Source organism: Anas acuta, chromosome 17 (assembly GCF_963932015.1).
Source record: "Anas acuta chromosome 17, bAnaAcu1.1, whole genome shotgun sequence".
NCBI classification, from domain to species: domain Eukaryota; kingdom Metazoa; phylum Chordata; class Aves; order Anseriformes; family Anatidae; genus Anas; species Anas acuta.
The window spans coordinates 6,367,043-6,391,351 of record NC_088995.1 but is presented as its reverse complement, the minus strand read 5'-3'; the positions used below and the strand labels follow the sequence as shown (position 1 = coordinate 6,391,351).

At 44.3% G+C, this 24,309-nt stretch overlaps 2 long non-coding RNA genes across 4 annotated transcripts in view; one reads left to right on the top strand and one right to left on the bottom strand.

The window, feature by feature from the left end:
• The window catches only part of LOC137841408 (uncharacterized), a 210,727-nt gene extending 199,953 nt beyond the window's left edge, over positions 1-10,774 (bottom strand). For both annotated transcript variants that reach the window (XR_011088606.1, XR_011088605.1), the window contains exon 1: positions 10,642-10,774. This is a non-coding gene — a long non-coding RNA (uncharacterized lncRNA). The remainder of the gene's footprint in view (positions 1-10,641) is intronic.
• Positions 1,792-23,959, top strand: LOC137841410 (uncharacterized). 2 transcript variants are annotated; one of them, XR_011088608.1, is made up of 3 exons: positions 1,792-3,214; positions 6,464-16,867; positions 20,403-23,959. It is a non-coding gene; the product is annotated as an uncharacterized lncRNA (long non-coding RNA). The 2 variants fall into 2 exon arrangements; XR_011088609.1 differs by having other exon boundaries at positions 1,792-6,558; positions 16,733-16,867.
• Positions 23,960-24,309: the final 350 nt, after the last annotated feature.

Genomic DNA, 24,309 nt, shown 5'->3' with positions numbered 1-24,309 from the left:
AGAGTCTTGCCCCAGCTGCTGGACACTGCCCTACTTTCTTTCAAAGACAGCTTCCTTCTGGGCACCAGACTGCATCACCAGCACAGAGAGCAAAAACCAGCTCCTGCCTTGAGGTCTGGGGGGTGACACATAGCGGATGATGGCATGGGAGGCTGTGCTGTGCTCCCCATGCATCCTGCCTAAGACTGGGTGTGAAGGTAGGACGTGGTCATAAAATGAGATAGGAGAAGAGAGTGTAATACAGTGGGTTTTGAATGATACCGGAGACTCATAAATCTGATTATCTGCTCGTATTCTCCACACTGGCAAGAAACCCCTTATCACACAAGATTTCTCTTAATGCAGCCTCAAACCTCACAGCCTACACATACAAAATATAAAGGCCATTGCCTTTTCCCCATACTACTTGCATGCTTTTAATATAGGGCACAGGATTTAGTGGAGAATCCCAGCATTGTCCCAGTCCAGTGGAGCTGCAAGCATTAGGTGTTAAGACCGGTGCAGTCAGTTGGAAAAAAGGGTCCTGCTACTGCCCAGGCTCCAGCAGTGCCTGGGGAAGGCTGTAAAGCGCAAAGGGACCAATGGGGTCCCTCAGGACTAGACACAGTCTCACATTTTAGCAGTGAAATGCTACTAGCACATACACCAAATGGAGAACAATAGCAATGAACAAAGCCTTTGTGTTGGCTCCCATTTTAGAGCTGGGTTCGTTCTTTCCATCCCATTCTAACACCATCAGCTGGGATCCTGAGTACCTAATTCTGGTTACTGAAACCATTCCTCAGTATTTTCCAAAAACATACTGTTTTTTTTTTTTTGGTTGTTTGTTTTTTTCCCCGCTTTCTTTTTCCCCTGCTGGGAATTTACTAGCAACTTAGGCCCTGGAGAAGCAAAGGTGGCAGGAGGGAATCCTCTGGAAGAGGTAACGGGAGAGTCAGACAAAAAGCTCACAGGAAAGAAAGATAAACTGATGTTAGAGCAGCTCATGTTACCTCACTCAAGATTCAGTTGACCCGTGTGTTATTTTTAAGCATGTTTTGTGAATTAGATACTATTTGCTGCATTTAAGAGATGGAAGAAATGAGGTACATAGCCAACTAAGTCCTTTGTCCAAGATTACAGAAATCTGAGGCAGAACCAGGACTTCAATCCTGATGCTATGTGTGCACATCCTGATAGTACTAATCCCAAGGCAGACTTGTTGAAGTCTTAAGCTTACTTTCAAAAATCATCATATCTGAACTATACTAAGAAATTTGAAGATGCTCTTTGTTCACTGTTTACAGGGAAAATACTCTTGTAACGTGAGCTTACTTCTAAAATGTTTAGTTAAAAAACAAAACCCAACAACAACAAAAACCACAACCGAAGCCTCCAGACAATAAACGGAGGCTCTGAGGCTCTCACATAACATCGTGATTCCAGAAGCTGGCACTTCACACCAGAGCACACACTTGCTGCATAGTTTGCAAGCTTGCAAAAAAAAAAAAATCCTGGCAATGCTGCAGACAGACAAGGCTACCAGAAAAAAGTAGCAGTTCTTCCCTTCCCTTTCCAGTTTGCTTGGGTTTGTGTAGGAAAAATGAAGTAGGAGGAGGGAAGGGGGAAGAAAAGCTATTTTTATTTCCTCAGCCACTTAGCTAAGAAATACATCAGCAAATGCAACTTGGCCCAGGTCTATCGATAGCCATAAAGAGGCTCCTCCTCCTCGCCAGCATTTCTTTCTGCTGGTTTGCTTAGTTTGCACAGGTGAATCTGAAGTACAGTTGCTGCTGAATCCCTGATGAAGCCATTTGATCTCAGCACAGCTCTGATTAAACAAGTGACTGTTTTCAGTCCATCAGTCAATGTCAAATCTCAGACAGAGACAAGCACACTGCGAAACCCCGTGGCTTCAGCCCCGACTCACTGGCCAAGTCCTGAGGATCAGTACGGAGGCGTGTTTCTGGAAGCGGTTTACATCTTGCACAACAAAAGGAGGACAAATGGAAGGAGGAAAATCTCACCGTGCCACTAAGAAACCTGACTTGGAGCTGCCTCACCCCTTACACTCTCAGATTCATTACCAAGATTTGGGAAATAAAGGAACAATTTAATAGGAAGACAAGATGCACTTAAATACACTGAAAAAGAACGGACAAACATAATTAGCACCATGGTAAGAATCATTGCCTCTTCAAAAACATCTCTTTCCTTACTTTCTTGAAACCACTTCCCTCTTTTCAGGCATAAGTCCAGAAGAAGAAAAAGGATATTTTCCCTCCTTCTTTTTGATAAAATAATCCATTTTACTGCTTCAGACAAGCTGTTATTCATCTTGAACCTGTCCATCCCTCCCACTGGGAGCTCCAGATTGATTTACCAGCTAATCCGGTTAGCAGCTCCTGCCAGCCACGGCATTCCAACATCCCCTAATACAAAGCAGAGGAAAAACTGCACATACGTGTGTGTGACAGAGAGCATGTGTATGTTTGTACATGCATGTACATCTGTGTATTTGGGCCAGAAAATGAGAAAGCAACAAAGAAATTGTTAACTCAGAAGTCCCTTTCTACTCTCAGAGCAGAACTACACTTCCAAGCCGAGGAGCAGAGAAGCTCTAGCAGAAGAGCTGCTAAATACAGGACAATGATGCTAGCAGCAAAGTAGCAACGATTCTGCAGATCTCCTCCATACCCCCAAGCTTTCTGGTGCTGGTGTGAAAAAAAATCATCTGATAATCCCTGAGATTTCACAAGACAAAATATGGGTGGCCACAACACAGCATCCTATGAACCCTCATACAGTTTTACCTATATTTGCCGACAGCCCTGGTTCACTCAGCTCTCCAGCCAACTAGCAGTTTCTTTGTCTTTCCCTCAGGTCAGGCAGTTGGTTACATTACAAGAAAAAAAAAAAAAAAAGTGGCAAAGATCAAAACTGCTATTGCCACATCTGCCACCTATGACTCTGGCAGCAACGTTCAGTGAACAGGGAATAAATGAGGTAAGAAGAAAAAAGAACAGGCTGGTGCTGCCTGAACAATATCACTGTCCCAGGATTTCTGACTGTACTGCACTTGAGGTTAAAGCCTCACTGGAGTAATACTGCAACATTTGGGGCCGTGCTTCCAAAGAAGCTTCACTTTTCTAGGAAGACATTTCTGATAGCTCTGCATCCAGATTCCTGTTCCTTGATAGAAGACAAGACTGTTAGAGAGGCTGTGGGAGAAAAGGTGAGTGAGTATTTGGAAGACTAGGTATGAAGCAGAAGTATGGGCACACGGAGAGGATGCATGTGCATATACAAGACAGGCCTGAGGATATCTTTGTAAGAAAGCAAGTGGGAGTATGCGCCCTTGCTGAGTGTGGAGACATGCCACGCTGTTTGCGCGTTGTTGCAAGCACATGGGATTGTTTGCAAAATGGCTCCAGATCAATGGGTCAACTCTCCAGTTGCTAAGCCCCTGCCACTCTGGGTTCACTATTCTTGTACCACGAGCTGCTGCAGCCGTACCGGGAAGGTACAAGAGCAGAGAGGCACACTAAGTGGGAAATGAGCAAGTGTCACGAAACAAAATCAATAGCCTGGAGCCAAAGCTGTTTCTCTCCCTTTCCTGTCTCCGATTTGTGTGTGTGCATGCCTGTGTGTGTGTGTGTAACTCCAGGGCTTCTTTACCTCCTCCATTCCCTTCTTTCCCTGCCACTGCAAATGTTGCAGAGCATGATAATGAAAGCTGGTGTCCAAGCCACCAGACAAGCCCATCACTGCAATCAGAACAACTGCACGAGATAGCAGCCTGCGGGCTCATCAAGCTGTCCTGACGCTGGCCAGCCTCATGCACATGAAGATGCCAATCTCGCCTCTCTCCCATTCCTCCTCCTCCTCTTTGGCAGCCCAGTCTCCTCACCCTCCTCCCGCTGCCACGCTCCCGTCCTCGCCCTCCCCCTCTCCTCCATCCATGCGCAGCACCAGAGGAACGCCAGCCTGGGCCACATCCCAGCCTTGTCTCTTAACGATTCTGATAGGAAATGCCCAGCAGGCTGAATCTTTCCTAGAAAAGCAAGGGGAGGTCGGAAGGCATATGGTTGCTGTCCTCTGAGCTCCGGGTGACAAGGTCTGTGATGCTGCCTCCTTCCCAGGCGGAAAAGGGAAAAAAAGAGAGAGAGAAAGAGAGAAATATCGCCTGCCTGGGCTTTGGGAAATCACAGGCAGTGAGCAAACCTCTCTGACCCCGTGCCACACTGCTGGGCACGTATCACACCACGCTGGCGTAGCAGAGGCTGGCATTGTCCTAAAATGAGAAGTTAAAAACGCAGAGAGCCTGAAATCTCTCAGCTTGTTTGTTTAACACAGTCATGGGGTGCTCCTCTCTTTGCGAGAACAAACATCGGGCTGCCTCTCCTCCCTGACCTAGAATCACAAGTTTTGAGGCACGTTTGGTACCAAAGATGAACCTCAAAGAGAGAACAGAAGAACATTCCTGTGTCTTTGTGACTTCTATTGTCATTGCTGGCAGATGCTTTGCCCAGTTCCACTCACAGTTACTTAAAATCCTGCTGGAACCAAGAGTTACCTGGCTGTCCAGGCTGTGAGCTGGGCCGAATGTCTAGGCTGTTTGTTATGGCAAGAGCAATGTGATCTCTGGAGAACAAGCTCACCACTACATGGGACAGGGAAAGTGGGCACAGAGCTGGCAATGGGCCACTCTCTGCTCAGAGACTTGCTGGACTCTGGACAACCAAATTAAGCAGCTGAAAAGAAGCAGGACAACACTTCTCCCACTTGCTCTATAGAACTTATTGCAACAACCCCTGTCCTAGTCATCTGTGCCACTGGCACGAAGGGAAGTTAGCAATTTTGCATTTTAACCCTAAGTATAAGTGAGTTTAGGTTCTTGCACTGTAGGCCTTCTACAGGGTTGTTTTTCAGCAGCAGCATGTTCTCATAAAACACAGAATGGAACTACACATTTCCCCACTAAACGAGCACAAGGGCTCTTCTTTCATACAAGTGAGTTCTCTCAACATATGAATTCACTGATCTTTCTTATTGAACCTACATAAAGCTTCTTTCCAACATACACCTCACCTTTAATAATCAATATTTCCTTTCCACTTGCTCAGCTTTCAAGGTCGTATGTTGAACAGATTATTCACACTTTTAGGAATCTCCTCTTAGGCTGATGCTACCACTGACATTATGAGGAATTTAAAGCAAAAACACACTGAACCCAGCTTGAGGTTGACTTGCCAATGGAATCTTAGGCCAAAAAAAAAAAGAAGAAAGTGCTGTTTGTCCAAAGTAAAAGGGCAAATAAAATCATTTCCAGGCTTTTAAAGAAGCTATTACATATAGCAAAGTAAAAGAAAGATTACTTGATGACAGTGGCCTTTTAAAATCTTACAGAGAGCAGGAGCACTAAGCAGTTAGCCAAAGGCTATCTATATTCTGCTACTCTTACACGTGCTCCTAGCTCCTGCTTTAGAAAACGTCCTTTCACAGTCATGGCACTGTATTCAGAACACGGAACAATTACCTGTAATCCTACACGCTATCATATCCATTGATTCCATGCAGTAGCTTTTAAAAATATTTATCTAAATGGGATTCGAGCATGCCGTAATACTAGCCTGCATTTGGAACGCGGTGCTAACTATGAGCAGAATGAAACAGAAGAAAAGTTCAGGAGCTTTTTGCTGTCTTTTCTTTTAAACACAAAATGTCTCCATTATCAAGATGATTTTATCCTAGAAGCAGAGAAATAGATTAGTTACACCAAATGCCAGTGAGCACCATCACCTCTAGGAAGCTGTGGCTAGCCACAGCACTAAACAAGGTATTTGCTGCAGCTGAGCTTGTGCCAGAGTCTCCATACCTGCATAGGGAATGCATTGGTTTGGACAGCGCTGAGTCTAGCAGAAAAACCCAAGAGCTCGCCAAGTACAACAGCCCAGATCTGTGCAGTCTGAGTACAAGACGAACTTCAGATTCAAACATTTCAGCTCTGATATGGAATCAAAAGAGGGCTGTTTCCTGGAAATCATTAAATGGAGCTCACCCCACTTGAAATCTTCAGTGAGATCCTACATCACAACAGGCTGATGCCTCTAAAGACCTCGCTGGATTCCCACCACGATTTGGCCTTAAACCTGAAGTTTCAACACCCTGTTTACCACCCCCACCAGAGTGCTACTCTACCATTAACTACTTTTTTACCTTCAACACCATTTTTACCTTAGGACCTGAAAGCGCTCTACCAATATGAGATTTAACAATTCCAGTCATCCCCTGTCTTGGAGGCAACTAAGGCTTCTTGCTCTTCTGTGGCAGACAGATATATTGCTCACAAGGAGTTGACATGAGATGGAGAAGGTCAAACAGTAATGAAGTGGCAGTGGTTTGGAGGAGAACCCAGAAGTCCAGTAGCCCAGACCCCTGTTTAATCTCGTAGACTTCCCTATAACCAGTTTTTATGTTTCAGAAGGAAAAGAAGAGTAACGACTGTGACTTATCAAATGTCTAAACAGAAGTAGGGGGGAAAAAAAGTGTGCTCGGCTGTCTGACTATTACAAAATGGTGAGCACTTCTGCATCCCTTTCTCTTGCCGTGTCACTAAGAATTACAATCTGCCTAAATGCCTAAGCACATTGAGAGCATATAATAATAATTTTAGTGTCAGAAGTCCCTTGGAGATCCAAGCGAGATCTTGTTTCCTAAAGTAGCTCAGGGAGAAGAGACTGTGACTACAATTTGCCCATTCTTTCATCAGCACCACACATTTAGAGTATTTTCATTTCTAGCTGAATGGGCAGACAGAAGCCACCTGCACAACGCTCCTGATAGTCATGACATGTTTGTGACAACACAGCAAGGGCAAGTGACAATACGCTCTGGCATCACTCCACAACAGAGACTCCTAAGATTTGGAAAGATGAACAAAATTCAAAGCTTCATATACCTGACTGTGTGACCACTGCAGGTCACTGCATCTCCCTTCAGCTTGGCAAGCTCGCGGCTCAGTTCATGCTGAGAGTCTCCCATTTTAATGATTTCTCCATTTTCTGCTCTGCTAGAGTACGATCACATCACTTGCCAAAGAATTTCAGCTCCCCTTACTTTCAGTGGGAAACGCAAGCCCTCTCTGTCCCTACACAAAGCGTACGCTCCCTCGGAGGCCACCAAACGAAGCCTTCGAGCCATGTACAGAGCCTGGCTGCAAGCGTCTTATTTCTGCGCGTTTCCTGGGCCAGGAACGGGTTAAAGCTATCAGGGCAACAACAAAAGCAAAGATCCTGAACATCATTTCATGCAAATGACCTTTCAGTGGCTTCCTGTTCGTTCACTGTGCTCTTGTCTGCCAGGGCCCCGGGGCCTTCAAAACCTGGGGCTAGATTTTAACTCATCTCCCCTTATCTGCTTGACTGACTGTCAGCCTCGCACATCTCCCCGCTTGTGATGAAGGCCTTAATTAGTGCTTGTCTGTTTACCCTTTTCCTATTGCCACCTCTCTTTTCCTCTCCCTCTCGCTATTCTTCTCCTTTCTCTCTCCCATCACCCGCAGGCTTGTTTGCTTAGCTGGGCATCTCTTGTTTACTCAGTAGGGAGGTTATTATATATGTAAATAAAGTAAGCCAAACTCCACAGAAAATAAAAATATATCGCATAAAAGATAACGAAGTATCAACACAGAAACATATTCTCACATTCAGAGACATCGTTAGAGCTGGCCTCTCTCTTTTTCCTAACAAACAAAACCATTCTGCTGCCTTCTGAATTCAAAGGCAGTTAGGAAACTGAGCTGCTTCCCCTAAATTCCTTTCCTTGGAGACTTTATTATCATGAAATATGGACAGTGTGTAGTGATCACATCCCATCCACCTGATTTGATGTCTCTGGAGCAGACACCACCTACTTTCAATCAGCCAGTAGCAGCGTGCACTGCCTCACCAGGGCTTCTGCTCTGAGAAAGTATTAAAAAAATGTGAAACCTGCTCAGCTTTTGTATGATGCAAGACCATGGGATGCAGGAAGATCAGGTAGGTCTCTCCTCCTTCAAATTACGTTGGCTACCAATTTGCTGTAAAAATTATCCAAAGAAATCCAAAGTTACAGACAAGAAAGAAGGATTGAAAGTCAGGTTTCTAGTTTTGCCTCTCACATGTTGTTGTTGTTTTTTTTTTTTGAATTATGTGGCTATCTTAGCGTAGAGGTCTGATTGATACATAACTACAGTCTGAAGACCCTCAGATAAGGTCCCTGTGCTAAGTATGGCAGAGCACACGCACTAAGAAATCACAAACATCTTGAAGATTCCTTGAACAAGCCAAAACACAACATGGAAGGATAAAGCCAATCTCATGCAGCAGTTTACTGCCAGACTCAGAGGCAGAGCCTGCACCTTCTGAATGCCAGGCTAGTTCTTATCCATTGGACCTGACTCTCCTTACTGGCCATGCTGTAAATGACGTGTTAAAACTTGTCTGCTTCCTACAGCTGCTCATCAGTCAGCCCTGGAATGTCTTGTCCTCACGCAGAGCCTCTTTGCCCCATACCCCAGGCTTCAGACATGTCCTCCAGGCTTTCTGTGTGGCACAACAAGAAGCCGTTTGAAAATCCATGTCAAAGATGCCACACCACTAGGACAGCTTGAAGTTTTACTGTGTCTGCCCCTCTGATGTACCCCTCACAAAACATCTTTCCACAAACAAAATGCTGGGAAGTTTTGATGAAAACAAAGTAAGCCAGTGCCCTTCTGCATACAGGGCAGACACAAAATCAAGAACTTGTGATGTTGAGGGTATGGTGACCACGGTTTCCACAAACTTCCCAATAAGCAGGGAACTAAAGCTAGCCTGGATGGTGAGAATTATATTTTATATCCACTGAAAAAGGGATGCAGCCTGTGTTTCCAAAGTGACATCAGACAGCTGAGGAATCTTACCTGCAGAGCTTCTCCCGACACATTCCTCCCTAATAAAAGCTGCTTCACACCTGTAATACAGCTCATAAAATTTGCTTTGTAGCTAGACGTTTAGTAAAACTTCTGCAAGGCTTACAGGACTGAAGTGTGAACGTGTGTAGGTGTTATGATCAAAAGAGGACTTGTGACTGTTCACTCAAACACACAATGCAGTCTGGAGTCCTGAGCTTTTCGGGTTCTTGCCAGCAGAGTTTCAAGACTTATCAAACCTCACAGGAAATAGCAGAGTTCAGGGGCTGCCAAAGAGCAAAGGACAGAAGAGAACAGTTCTCCCATTAGCAGGTAAAAGCCATTAGCTTGAACAGAATAACACGCTCACGTCATGAGAAAGGGAAAGGGAGAACTGGATGGAGGAAAGCTGGGAAGGAAGCATGATGAAAACTGGGGAGGGAGAGAAAAAAGCAGAACAAAACCTCTTTTTCTCTTTCTGACAGAGGTTTACCAGGATAAAAATCATTCATGTTTCGGAGTAATTCATAAACTATAGCGATGACTGGAATAGGCAGACAGATATAGAGGTTTAAGGCTAGAAAGAAGAGGGAAAGACAGACACACACAGGGAGATGTCAGCATAAAAAAAGAGAAAGGAATGTGGTATTACAAGGATAGATGGAGACGGGGCTGGTGAATGTCCGGAAGACAGTCACAGGCCTGGCCAAACATGTCCTGACCTATACAGCAGTTCAGCTCAATACAGGAGACAGACAGCAGTGCCAGACACCATGCTGGGCAAGGTAAGGCCATCGGTTCAGGCAACACGCTGCTCGCTCTGCTCCCTGCCAGCTGCATACCAGCACTGTCGCTGTTTTCCTGGGACTTACTTGGGATTAGGATCCTCATAAGAGATCCAGTAAAATTCATAACAATAGGGTAGAAATATCAAGGGAAAGAAACTGAGCCAATGTATTTCTTGTGGCAGTTTGTAATATTTCTGGGTTACTTCTTGAAGACTTGACATTTTTACACCTGAACTCAGTGGATCCACTCCCAGCTATGAACGGTTCGTGAATCAGAGACACGAGGTCATTTTTAATTGGGTTGAGAGACATTTCAGGGTCAGTTTGAAAGTATTTGTAAAAGGTGAAATTTTAGAGACTACTTACTCATTACCAGGGTGTGTATGCAGGCACACAATTAACTGCATTTCAGAAGATGATCAGGAGTGCTAGTTGCCTGTTGGGGCCTGAGCTCTAAGATCTCAGTTTGTCTTGATAATATCTTCTAAGACCTGAACGTTGCAAGAGGTTGCGTCACTCCATGGCTTTAAATACTAGTGACACACCAGGTGAGAAACACCACACCTCAATCTCAACACTCAGTATGAACCAGGGCATTCAATGCAAACAGGAACTTATTTCCCTTTGGCTTCTAAGGTTAAAGGGCTGGAGCCTCCTCAGCCTAAAACCCACGTTCATCAAGACTACCCATGCTCAAAGCACTGACGTCAAAAGAGAAAATAGAGAGTGAGTCCTTAATGCACGTGCCTTTTCTTCAGCCAGGTGCTCAACATACATATGATCCTAAAAGCTGTATCTCAGCACATATGAAACACCAGACTCTATTTTTATGAACACTGAGATCCAGTCTGCATGGCCTGAGAAAAGCTTAGAGAAAAAAAAAAAAACAACAAAAAAAAAAAACACGAGAAAAAGGCCTGTTCATTCCTCATCTCTGCTCACCTCCCTTAAGAGCGAAGGCAGCTGCTGCGGGCAATCTGAGCGATCGGCAGGAGTCACACAGGAGTTCTTGTGACAGACGAATTATTGCCTGGGCACAATCTCTTGACCTTGGTCAGGGTAACCAGGAATTGCACAAGTAGTCAATAAAGACTGACTCCAAGAGCTGCTTTTACATCTTTCTCCTTCTGAAAAGGTAAAAACGGTCAATTGTCACTAAAACACAGCATACAAAAGCAGCAAACCCAGACAGATGCAGCTAATTAAAAACAGAATTAACAGACATATACATTTACATTATAAACCAAAGCAGTGGTCCTAAACCCCACCATCCTATCTCCTTGACAGATGACAAAATAGCTCAGCCTTTTATTGGGCATCTGCCAATAACTACTACCTCTGAAGCAAACATCGATGACTTTCTGACCACTAAGCCATTTTTAGTTACCAGGTACTGAAATATAGCCCAGGAGCCTGTAATTTCTGAGATGACATGCAGCACTTAATTGTACAGATCGGGGGGCTGTTGTTCCACTCCTGCCTCCTTCTGTCTGCAAAATGTTCACCAGAAATTAAAAACAAAACAAAACAAAAACACCACCAAAATTTTCATAAATGACACTTGGGAGTATTAGTTGAAGAGCTAGAAATTGGTTGCCAAGTAAACCCCAGAAGATGCTTGTTTAAGTGCAAGCTTAGACCTTTATCTTTAATTCCTTCAGTGCTCTTGGATGCAATCCATTTAGTCCTTCCAGAATACTGCTTCTTGACACCTCAGTGTCTCACCTTTATTATCAGAAAAGAGTAATAAAGCTGCAGTGGTAACTATTGCCAGTGTCTGCTGGAAAAGAAGAAAGATGAACCAAAAGAATATTTAGCTGCTCTGAAGTTTTCCTTTTCTCTTTGACTGCTTCCCTTCCTCTTGCAGAGATCTGAAAGATGCCCGTTAACCCTCAATAAACCTCCTTCTACTTCAAATGCTCAAGGAGTTTAGGGTCATTTTTGTTCTTTCAAATGTATTCCTATGTTATATTCCTTACGTTAGTAAGTATTCCAGACCTAGATCTCTAGGTCTATCTATCTAGATCTCTAGGTCTCTATTCACGTAGCATTTCTGGTAGAACCTTGGTGAGTAACTTTTTTCACTTTCATTTTTCATTTTTCTTTTACAGCTAACATTTTTGATGTTTTCTGTATTGAATGTTCTGGTTTCTCCTACGCATTAGGAATACACCTAACCACAACCATAGTCTCTTAGAAGTGCTTGGGCATGCTTTGCATCTCTCATCTCTACTATGTTTGGTCTAATTATTTCTATTCAAGTGTTAAGAACCTTTACTTGTTTGGGAAACTGACCTACTAGTAATTTCCACACGATGAATACACATAATACTTTTTCTTAAGAACTAAAGTACAGTTTTTGATGTAATATTTTATTTCCTACCATATTTCCTCTTCAAAGAAAAGAAGGGATAAATCTAACCCCCAAAGCCTCAGAATGCTCAAATTTCACAGATTTAACTACTGTTCAAACATCTTCTCCTTCTCAACACCCAGCACCAGAGATCTTGACAGAAGGCCTAATCCTTCCCCAGAGGTGGGACATCTGCAATTAATGCTCATCAGGGCAAATGAAAGAGGATGGAGTCATTGGAAAATGCACCACTGTGAACTTCTACTGATGTCTGACATCCATGGAGCACTCCACCAACATACGTCCAACAAGCTTTGCAGCACTCCTGCCAAGTACAGAGCACCACTGCCCAATCTTCTCTGGGAGGAGAGAAATGGCAAAAGAAACAGATGAGTCCATGATTTGGCCAGGAATAAAACGTATATCTACCAGCGCTCAATTCCAACACCTCCACTGCAGTGTCATGCTAGGGATGACATTCCAGCATGCATTAACCTCCTGGCTTCTGCCCAGCAAGCTACACAACAAAAGATAAACCTCACGTGTTATTGCTGGGAATGACTGAGAGCAGAGTGGCTGAAGAGAGCAGAGGATCTAAACAAGCACGTTGCTACAGTCTACACTCATCTTCCACTGCTCAAAAAGACAGCAACGTACAGATGGCTCCAGCTGTATCTATATTTTGCTCCTATAACAAAAAGAACAAAAAAAAAACATGAAAAAAATATGGGTAAATAAAGGCAAAATAGTCTGGACAGTGCTGGAGGCAGATTACATTAAAAAAAAAGGTTTAACCAGTCACAGTTAGGGTGGCGGTGAAGTCTTTGGTATCTTGTAACACCCTGAAAATCCATTACACTTCTCTTGTTGTGAGTTATCAGAAACACTTTCAGAGCAGTAAGCCATGGCACCAAAGCAGCACTGACGGGTCCCTCTGACTCCTCAAATGACCTCAAAATCCCTTGAGTCAATCCTGCTGATCCACAAATCTGAACAAACGAACGTAGATAATTGTGAGGTAGCTTCACTTGCACTCCTAGCTAGCAGGATGGAAACCTCTCCCTTCTAAAGTCCTTTAGACACACCAGAATGGGACTGTACCCCAGTTAACAAACCCCACTGCTCAGCAGGAAACACTGGGTCATGTACGGGCCCATGGTAAATACCAAGTATTTTATACGTAATGTCATGTAGGTCCTCTTATCTAACTGTTCTAAAATACACTGAAAGATTAAACTGTGTATCCACAGTTAAAATGATCTCAGAGCACACCTTGATTAAAGCTGGTCTGCAAACAGTTTCTGTACAAAGTTTCATAATGACAGAAATACTCCCTAACTGTAATGAACCATAACAAGAAACTGAAAATTCAGAATTACCCTAAACCAGTAATGCTGGGGGAACAAAAGCTCGTTTAGTACAGGTTCAAGCTCCTGCTTTCATAGCAACAATTATATTTTTATTGGATTTAATATTTATTTAATTCTTTAGTACATAAGAAAGAAAGACGTACAGCTCAGTTAATATTTTGCCATGTCATAAAAAAACTGAAATGGAATTACTTTCAGCAGATAATGTTTCAACACTGTCAATATTTACATTTTGCTACTTGTAAAAACGAAGGATTTAGGTAGTTCCTGCTGAGCTATCTGACTGAAGCTGACTGCTCCCCAGAACCTCCTGGTGTTCAGAGAACTGCACTTCCACCAACAACTTGGCTCACTGGACTTTTTTTCCCCCAAACACTTTTTACTAGGGCAAACGCTTTTTTCTTCCATCTCCTCTCCTCTCTCACACAGGAGTTGCTCCAAAGGGCGCCTGCAGTCAAGATGCTGAGATTGTTTTGTTTCTGCTTTCATGCCAACCTTGCTGATGCCATTACCTTGGCTTTGGAAATGGAGCATGGGCACGCAGCCAGCTGGCACCGCTTCAGCAGCGTTTTCCTTTCTGGAGCTTGGCATGTACCACACCAAAAAGACACTCTCCTCGATGGGTTGTGCAACACTTTGTGGGAAAAAGCAAATTAGTTGACAATGTCCCTTTCATGTTTGCAATGGCTCATGCTAGAAAATGAATTAAATATTTTCTTCCTGCCACGTGCAACCAAGAATCACAAACTGCCTGCTCCCTTTATGGTTTTGGTTGGCAATGAAGGGAAGATTTGTTTTCCCTTTAATTATTACTTTTTGATAAAAAAGAACCAACCAATGAAACAAAAACCAGAAATAGCAATAAACCAGCAAGAACAGCATATACTGAGAGAGCAGGAGAGAAATGATCCTGGGGACAGGAGCCTCCATCCACATAGACTATAACTCACTGCTAGGTAAAAGTCAGTGTAATACTTAATCCCTGCTTGGAGGTCAGCGGTGAGGGCAAAGCGAGCATAGGGAATTGCTTCTCCTCCACATGGGCTAAATTCACTTATGAAGAATAATAGCTACACCAGCACAGAATACATCCCTGCCTCTCTAAACAGCTCCCCAAGTCATGCTGGCTCCTCTGTTGAAGCTGTCCTAGCGCATGTTACCTCCCATTCCAATCAATAACAGTGATGATCTTCCATCAGACAAGCTTCTTTAGGTATTGGCAATTAAATCAGTGGACCTGTTTCATGCTGGCTTCTTAAATCTATCGGAGAATGACTTTTCTCTTTTAACTGTCACAGCCAGAACTGAACAAGTGGCAGAGACGAGAACTTCTGCAGCCTGTGCCATGGACAAAGGGACACCCATCTCCTTTCTGAACTGAACTTTTCAGTTGGAAACCCGCTACTGGAACACACATCTCAAGCTGTAGAGAAAAACATAGGAAAGAGATATAACGTTCAAATCCTCATTATCTGTTCTTTATCTTACAGCTCTTTGACTTGCCCTATTACTGGGATTATTGCTGCTGCTTTGAATTTTCTTGAGCACAAGCCACTATCTTTTGCCATCTATCCTACAGACACCTGCCAAGACAGAAGCTCCAGAGGAAGAAGCGAGGAGACGCGGATGTGAACATGACCTTTCCTGTTTCTACCTCGAGTTACGTTACACTGTGTCTTTGGCACAAGCCCCAGTTAAACATGCTTTTATTTCCCTACAGCTAGCATCATTTCAAAATCAGACGGCCTAAAACAGCAACTGGAGAACAACCCTCAGACAGTGCAAAGACGGGCACGCTCCCTAACAGAGGAATTGTCCTATACAGGTTGGAATCTGTTCAGTGTTAGGCTCTTCTGGGTTTATTTTAGTGCTGCCCCTCACCCCACCATCCTCCTCCTGCTGGGCTCCAGGCAAAGGTAACAGAGGAGGAGGGAGGCTGTGATGAGGGAGTATCAGTGGAGGAAGCGGTACCAGGAATTTTACTCTGCCGGGCGCGATGCACTTGAGTGCAGCTGACAAACCCAACTGCAGGAGACTCCCTTTGATGCTCTCTCCCATTACTGCATCACTCCCTAGAGCAGCAAGTGCCCTATATCTGCAGAGAGCTACAAGCCAGAGGTTTCTGAACACAATGCCAGAGTTACTCAGGAAGAAGAACAACAAAAAAGTCTGACAATGAGAACAGACTCAAAGAGGGCATTTCAAAAATTACACACAAGCAGCCATTTACTGTACGCATGGAAAAGCCCAGCCAGTCTGGTGCTGCAAACCTAAAAAAGCCAAGAGAAGTGAAACCAGACGGTATAAACGTGGGGCCTCATGCCTGTCACCACCACCGTGAACAGGCTGGCATGACCCAAAGCTCTTGCTGTGGCTGAAGCCACGGCTAGCTTTTGGCTCACAAGTTGCCTGCTGCCTCTTGTTTCCAGATAGCTGATCTATATGGTATAAAACCACTGAGGACATGGCTGAATAATAAAAGGAATAATAAAGACAAAAGGAAAAATGCCAAAGGAAAAACAGGAAGAGATCACGGGTAAGAGGCCACAGCCACCAATGGAAGAATTGCGCATGGGGGAGCTGTCAGATGTACCTAAATCTAGGATAACTCTCTTAATTCCCACTAAGAGGAGTCATACAACTCCCAGGTGATTTTCTAAACCTCCAATTTACTGGAGAAATATTTAATTGACTAGCAGCTACTGGAATACAAGAGACAGAAAATATAAAGAAACTGTGTTATGCACTCTGTCAATAATAAAATCCATAACAAATGTTTTTCACGTCACCCTTCAGCATGTAGCCAGTGACTGTGTTTAGGAATAAATGAATAATTTCTCAGGTGACTTTGATGTAAATTGATCAAATTAAATAATAATTTCATGTTGACTGAATTGACTTAACCATAGAGGTTCTGGTCCAGAGAGCTACTACTGGGCCAGGGCAGTTGCTCAGCATCTGTCAGGATCTGGCTTTACCTTACCTATTTCATTACCTTGCAAAGCTAGTACCATGATCCATTAAACACGCTCCCTTAAAATATGGGTTAAATAAGCAGCTGCCAGTTTTTGGCACTCTGTCTCTTACTTAACATTTGTCTTTTAACCTTATCCACTGAGATCATTTCCTACAAAGCTGCAATGATTTCGATTTTGATGCTCAACTAGATTTTCATGCTTCCATGTTCATTGTCTAGAATAAGTACAGGAGGTAGCAATGAGAAAGAACAGAAAAAACAAATGTGTAAACTTCCAGAAATGTTCTGGGTGATGAGACATGATGCAAGACACTTCTCATTACCCACTTATAGCTTGCAAATGCAGATTAACCTCACCTGAGTCCATTTCACATTCGGAGGAGGTAGCTAGTCTATCCACCAGCCCACCAGAGCAACATGGGAGACATCAGGACACCATCACAAACACCATGCTCATCTCCAAACAAGGTAAGTTCCTAATTCATGCTTTCGCTTGGGAGATCTGCCTGTCCAAGCCTCAAGAGAATACCTGTACTTTCCTCATTTTTTAATCAAAAGGAGTGTGCTGAGTGCTCAGTCTATCGGTAATTATCAGTCATGGCCACCTTCAGCCATAACTGGGGGGCCATCTCCTGCCCAGGGAGCAGAGGGTCTGTAACACAGCCAGCATTATTCTAACTGCATGGGGGTGGCACTTCCCTGTACTTCAAATTGCTGTGATCAAAGCTTCTGCACCACTGACACACAGGAGGGCTTCTGTAGGCTGCTTGCACTGCCTGTCCCAAAAAGGTCTGAATTTCACTGCAGGACTCCAACCCCAGCAGCAGGGAGGTGTAAGTCTGCAAATTCATCCTAGGACTCGAGTGTTTGCTCAGCACTGTAAGTCTAGGTCAAACACAGAGCAAAACTGCCTGCCGCCTCATTTAAATATTCAGTGAACACAGCAAAGATTAACATTTCCTCTCCTGAATATCTAAATATTTGCCCACAATCCCCCTGCTAATGAGCAAAGACAAGTGCTGGTAAGTGGCAAGCAGCATTAAGCCTAGAGTCAATCAAATGAGCCCAACAGGCCCTTCAGCACCACCACAAGGCCCAAGCGAGCTAAATTCAAAGCTGGTGGCTTGCAAATGGCCCTTCTCTCCCGCTAACTCTCCCCCCACCATACATCCACACACATTCCTCCCTCTTTCCTCTCCACCCCCTTTTCCGCTCCATAACCCACTCGGGGGCATAAAAAACTGGTACTGAGAAACCTGCCAACTGCTTTAGACTTTGGAACACAGGCTCTGCTCTTGTCAGCTCGGAGCCTTCCACACAATGGAAAACATTACACATTTCACTAGCTAACGACCACGCTGCTCATTTACATGTCGTAGGCAAATACTAACAAGGTCGCAGCCAGAAAAGTGCGGTCAGGAGCTGCTACTGCTCCTGGCAAGGGGTTAGTGCCTGGAAAAGGGCTGCACGGGAAGCTCTTTAAACACCTTGGAACATGTGCTAAGCTGCTGAAGTATGAGGTGTGGTGACAGCAAGGTGTTGAAACAGCACTTTTAAAAGCTGCCAGTCATCATTAACACATCTCCGCAGAGCATTGGCAGCCAAGTCAAAGCCAACACCTAGAGCATCTTCTTGAAGGGTGGGTGGGGAGAACGGAAGAGGAAAGGGAGCAGGTGTGGGGAAGACAAAGGAAGCACACACAAATCATGCAGAGGGGTTTTTCCCTCTTGCTATCGTGCTCAGAGATTCCCATCCTTGTTCACAAAGAGGTAATACAGACTGCTGCTCTTCATCAGCTCCTGCGTCATTTGTCTGGGCAACCCGCGAGGGAAATCCTGAGCTACCCCTCCCTGCTTCTCCCTCTGAGAGCTTCTGACACTTTGGGGATCAGGTGGTCCAGTTCTGGTTTTGTGAAGCCCCTACCCCAAAGCTAGGGGCAGCACGTTTAACCAAAAGCTGCTGAGACGCCTGCAGAGAGCTGTTGGCTTGAGCAGCAAGGCTACTGGCAGAAACTTCTCTGTGCCATGGAGGAGAAAGGTCCATGAGCACAGGAGAGCCCAAGAGCAGCTGCTAGCTGGAGATGCAGGGTAACAGCAGTGTTCACACCTCCTGCTCTCCTACTGCTCCTAGGTCCCCTGCAAAGAGACACAACCCGAATTGTCACACTTGCCACTTTTTTGTTCAACAGAGTTTGTCCTTTTTTTTTTTCTTTTGACAAATTTTTGACCAATGCATTTTCCAGTTACAGGCTTCCTGAATTAATTTCAACTTTACAGGAAATTCTCCCTTATCTCTGACTTTATATATCCAACCACTTTACAGAAGAGTCAAGCCACCAGTAGAAATGGGCAGAACTGCATCAGCCGTGATGTTTTTCCTAGTACAAACACTAAGGAACAAACAAAAAGAAACCTAAAAACAATAAACAATAAAGTTTCTAACACTACAAAGTAGCTAGATACGAAAATGTGCGTGAATTAAAAGCAAACAGACATAACGAAATATAATTCTATGTTCTAAGAGTCTAAAACTATCATGCATCAAAATCTTAAATATTTATTTGAAATTATGCACCCTACTTATTCCATATTCTAAACCTGTGCAGCAGAGAGGCTGTAATTGTAATGGATTTAATAAAAGCTATCATATTCCATAATTCAGCAGGACGGAATATGCATAGCCCCTAGATGTGACTAAGAATAGCTAAGTTTCTTCTTGTTGGTGATTGTTCTAAAAACTAAAAGAAAAAAAAAATCCATCTCTCTCCTGCTCCTTTTGCTCCCTCAAGTACTCAAGAAGCCCCATGCCCCACTGCTGGGCAGAATGCTCTGTTCCCCTCTCTTTAATGAGCTTCAGAGCAGTTGATGCATTAACCCTTAGCAAGCACAGGCTTCCTCAATATTAGGCAAATTTCACCCCCAGGTTTCCAGGATGTTGCTGTAAGCGAACATCGATCCTAGCCTGACTGCCGAAGAAACAAATCTTTTTCTGTGACTGTGTTGCCAGCACATTTGCTGATTTCCCTCCTCATCGTGTAACTTTGGAGACCGTGGTCCAATCTTGGGCAAATCTGACAGGGGGCAGAATTTCAAAGGAGTTTCCCAAATGAAGGCAAGGCAGCTAAAACCCAGAAGCTTACCTGTCACGAGCAGCAGGTCCCTCCCCAAAAGCTCCAGACAATATTTTGTGCTTTGCCCAGCCCAGCACAGTGGGGGACGCTGCAAGGACAGAGATGTTGCCAGCCATCTACGTTGGAAGACACAAGCTACAAGTCCGTGGGGCTTCACTAAATCTGCTGCTCATGAAAAAACTTGTTTCTTTATCCGTTTTTTTCCCCTAAAACTGAAGCACTAAAAGATTAGAGAAAGCCAGATTTTTAAAGAGACATCATGGAGACTGTGTACTTAATTACCTTTAAAAAAAAAAAGTCTAAGCTGAAGTGACTTGCTTAAAGATAGAGCAAATGACTGAAACATATCTCTCAGCATCCAGATTTTCAGCAAAATCACTCAAACTTTTTTGATAATTCATTTCTTACCTGTGGATAATCATTACCGGAGAAGAAAGGTGAGGATTAAAAATAATCAAAACCCTTCTTCAGAGCCAGGGAGATGAAAATTACCATCCAACTTTCTCCTTGTCTTGCTGTCTCTCTTACACTTGCACACAGTTACATACCCATCTCGTAAACACGCTCCATCAGCTTGATGGATATATGCCACACCTGTTCCCAGCCCCCTTTAGGGAGGTTTTCCTCATTCATCTTCCAGGCAGGGACTGTCTCTTCATTATATGCCTGTGAAGTCCTTAGCACAACGAGACTGGGGCCTCTAGGCACTATCATCATAATAAATAATCATAATTCAGGAGTGTGATGCTTTCAAATCCCAAACTTACATTCTTCTGAGCTTCCCACCACGCTTACATACACCTAACACGCCCTTCTCTCTTTCTGAATTTGACCTCTGCTCTCACTCAAAGCACAAACCCTCTGTTTCTGCAGGGGCTGAAGTTTGGTGGGGGATTCCCGGAAAGCCCGCTTGGGCTGCATTTATTCCTGTGAAGCCAGGTGGGACGGGATGGCCATCAATCTGTTCACACCTTGTCAACAAGGGGCCTGCTCTGAGCACATCCCTCCTCTAGCTCTAGGAAATGACTGCAGATGATGGCAAGGAGTGATGAAGAGAAGCCGTGCACAGCTGAAGAGACAGCAAGGAACACCTTGCATGGTAATGGTCCGGTGCACAACTCGCTCAAACACTGGGACAGGCCGGGACTGAGAGGAGACTTCTCCATCTTGGATTTTGGGCCACCCTAAGCATTTGGAGGGGGCTTATTACTGACTCGCAGAAGAATCATCATCTCCTTTTTTCCCCATCAGCAGCTGACAGAGCCTAACAACTTCAGTATGAGTCTGGCCCCATAAATACACTGCCTGTGCCTGCCTCAGTGATGCCTTCGCTCCGCCCTGCAAGTCTTCCCCCTTTTCCTCTCTCCCCTTAATTCTAGCGTTGTTCTCCTCCCCTCATCTGGTCTTTTCTCTCTGTGTTAAAACTAATGGGTTTACCACATGTTGGAAGGCAGCAAAAGGAAGTGGTGAAGTGACAAATGGGAATGCTCATACTTTAATTTATTATGACAGTCATGCCCGGGTCCACAAAGTAAACTGAGTCAACAGAGAAGGACTTTGTGCCAAGTTATTTATCCACTTCTCTAACTGGGGGATCTTTTATTTTCCCTAGCCAGCCATGAGACTGGTTAAACTCATCAAATTTATTGATGAACAGAAGCAGCAGGGAATTTTCTCACAAAACATGTTGTTGAAAAACTTGGATTCATCCAAACCCAAACCTTTTTTTTGTAGGAATGGTTTGGTGTCACTACATTTCCAGACCCAAGGGAAAAAAAAAGATTGGGGGGAAAATCCAAAATAATCAAAACATGCTGTTTGAACAGTTACTAAAAAGCCATTTGCTTTTTGTTCAAGAGAACTGTCTGTGCAGTTTAATTAAATTTTGAAATCTTTCATTTCGATTTTTTCTCAGCTTTTCATAGAGACGTCAAGAAAAACATTTCAACTGAGAAAAACTTTTTTTTTTTCCTTTTGGTTTGGCAGCATATGACATTTTTCCAGGATTTGCACCCCAGTCTGGCACAACACAATTTTTCAGCATTTCCAAATTTCCCAGCCAGCTGTATCCATAAACACCTTTGATTAACCCCACTGAACATAAGCCCAGGTACAGACAGGTGTCCTATGTGACTGGTGGATAGTTTGGCCCCAAACCTCAATCATTCCTCAAGCCAAAGCTGCTGCCCAGCGCCCCAGCAGCAGAGCAAAGCACCTGTTCCTTGCTGTCTCTGTCCCTTTCCTTTCCCAAGTCACACGAACAGCTCAGTGTCCCCTACCCAGCTGTGACAAACAGCCACTGCCAAGGAAAGACAGAAAGGACAGGACATGTAACATCTCTACTGCAGAATGCTCTTCTGACTTCCAATTTGCACTCTGGAAGTTTGCAGAGGCAGGAATGGTTCTTTTGTATTTGTTTACCTGCTCTTAATAGACCTTTTTCCAAGGAATTTATTTTCCTCCCACTTTAGCTCTCTGGCTTTTGTCTCCTCTTAGAGACAGAGCAATCTCCTAGGGATTACCAGGAGCATCGTACCCAACAGAGGTCACGGAACGATTTCTTTCTGGCACAGGTGAGTTCTCAGCTAAGTGCAGCATCTCATTTTCAGATACTGCTTTTCAAGGGAAAGGTAGGCAGACTGCATAAACCCCAACAAATAGAAAAATGCTGAAGAACTTTGGAAAGCAGCACCTACAAAGAAAGTTAGAAAGATCCGGGTGTCTACAGCATGCGTGGGATGTGAGCACAGTGCCGTGCAGCCTTCCCCTCGTACCCCCGATGCATGCAGCTGAGCAGGGATCTGCACGATACCCCTTTAAAACACTGCCGTGTCTTTCACACTGAATCGCATTCCAACATCATGACACAACCTCCAAAGTAGCATTTTAACAACCTACAGTCAAAACAAGCAGGCATTGTTTGCCATCCTGCCTGTACGAACGCCCTTGCCATTGAGCTGGAACGTACCCACATCCGGGTGGAGGACACCAGGACTCCCAATAAATATCAAATCCAGTAGAGGAGAATGGAGCTTTGATCCAGCAGGTACATCAATCAACAGCATCTGAGTATGCCAATGCAGACTAGAAATCCCTAAATGATTTCTGTGCTCTCCCAGTATTCTTTGTTCTGAGATTAAGAACCTTTCTGCTGTGAAGCCCTTTCTTGCTGCAGTACAAGATGCTGTATTGCATCTTTCTTCACCCTGAAGCACTTTTGAAACTGCACAGAGAGGACCTCTGCAAGGGTGATCCACAGACACAAGGGACATGAGTAGACTTTGTTTCTCGATGAAATAAATTTTGGCTAACAGGCTTCAAATCTCTAATTCATGAGCCCCCAGGACATACAATAATGCATGTTACATATACATAGACAGAAAAATTAGAGGCACACAAGCTCAGGTGAACCCTCACTACCTTTCAGCTGAGTGAATTACTCACTAGCTTTGAGACAAACGATGCTGCTATACATCCTGTTACAGGGACAAACCCCTGGGTATTGATACATGCTGCTGGATCAGTTGATGCAGAGATCCCTCTCACTGCTCCTGCTTCCTAGGCTGAAATGAGACAAAACAAAGTTCTAGGCAAAACCTACACGCTCCTCCCATGTCCACATCTCTTACCTTTAAAGGCAGGGAAACAGTTTGCATTTGTTGAAGCTGTTGTTTTTAGATTGCCTGCAGGCTCAGGCAAACACTAGTTAAACTCAGGCGATATTTTCAAACACTTCTTCAGATCTGTGGCAGCTCAAATCTGAGGGTATCTGGGGGGAGGGAAGAACAATGAAAATTGAAGTATTGTTCTGAGATGAGAGGTCAGATGTCTTCCATCTATTGTTGGATAGCTATAACTGAGTGTCCTGGTTTTAGCTAGGATAGAGCTGGTTTTCCTCCTAGTAACTGGTAGGGTGCTATGTTTTGAACTTAGGATGAGCAGAATGTTGATAACACACTGATGTTTTGGTTGTTGCAGAGCAGTGCTTACACCGAGCCAAGGACTTTTCATCTTCTTGCTCTGTCCTGCTAGTGGGCAGGCTGGGGGTGCAGCAGGAGCTGGGAAGGGACAGACCCAGGACAGCTGACCCAAACTAGCCAAAGGGGTATTCCACACCATCTGATGTCATGCTAAACAATATATAGGGGTGGCTAGCCGAGGTGGAGGGGGGCAGGCTGCTTGGGGATAGGCTAGGCATCGGTCATCAGGTGGTGAGCAATTGCATTGTGCATCACTTGTTTTGTACATATTATCATTATTATTTTATTTTCTGTCCTAATAAACTGTCTCTAGCTCAACCCACAGGCTTCAGTTTTCTCGTTTCTCTCCCCCATTCCAGAGAGGGGGTGCAGAGGGTGAGCAAGTGGCTGTGTGGTGTTTAGCCACCGGCCGGGTTAAACCACAACACTGAGCCAGCAGCCTCTACCCTTTTTATTAAAAGGTAAGAAATTGGCATTTCCATACCATGGTTCTTCACCTGACCTGTTCTGGATGGCTCCTTTAGGATACATTGCCTCAGAAGTGTCTTTTTCATCACTGTAGTGATGTCAGATGGGATGAAGCCACCTACACTGCTGCTGAACAAATTTGGATGGCTGAAACCCAGCCCACGTGCTGAGGGTCTGGGTCAGGTGGGGCCCCAGCCTGGGCCACCGTTGCTCCTTCTCAATGTCTTCAACACAACTCTGCAGCATCCTTCCAAAAAATAGTCCAGGACCCTTATTAAGTACAAATTTTTTAGTACAACTACGATAAATTCAATCTTAGGCTACACCTTTGC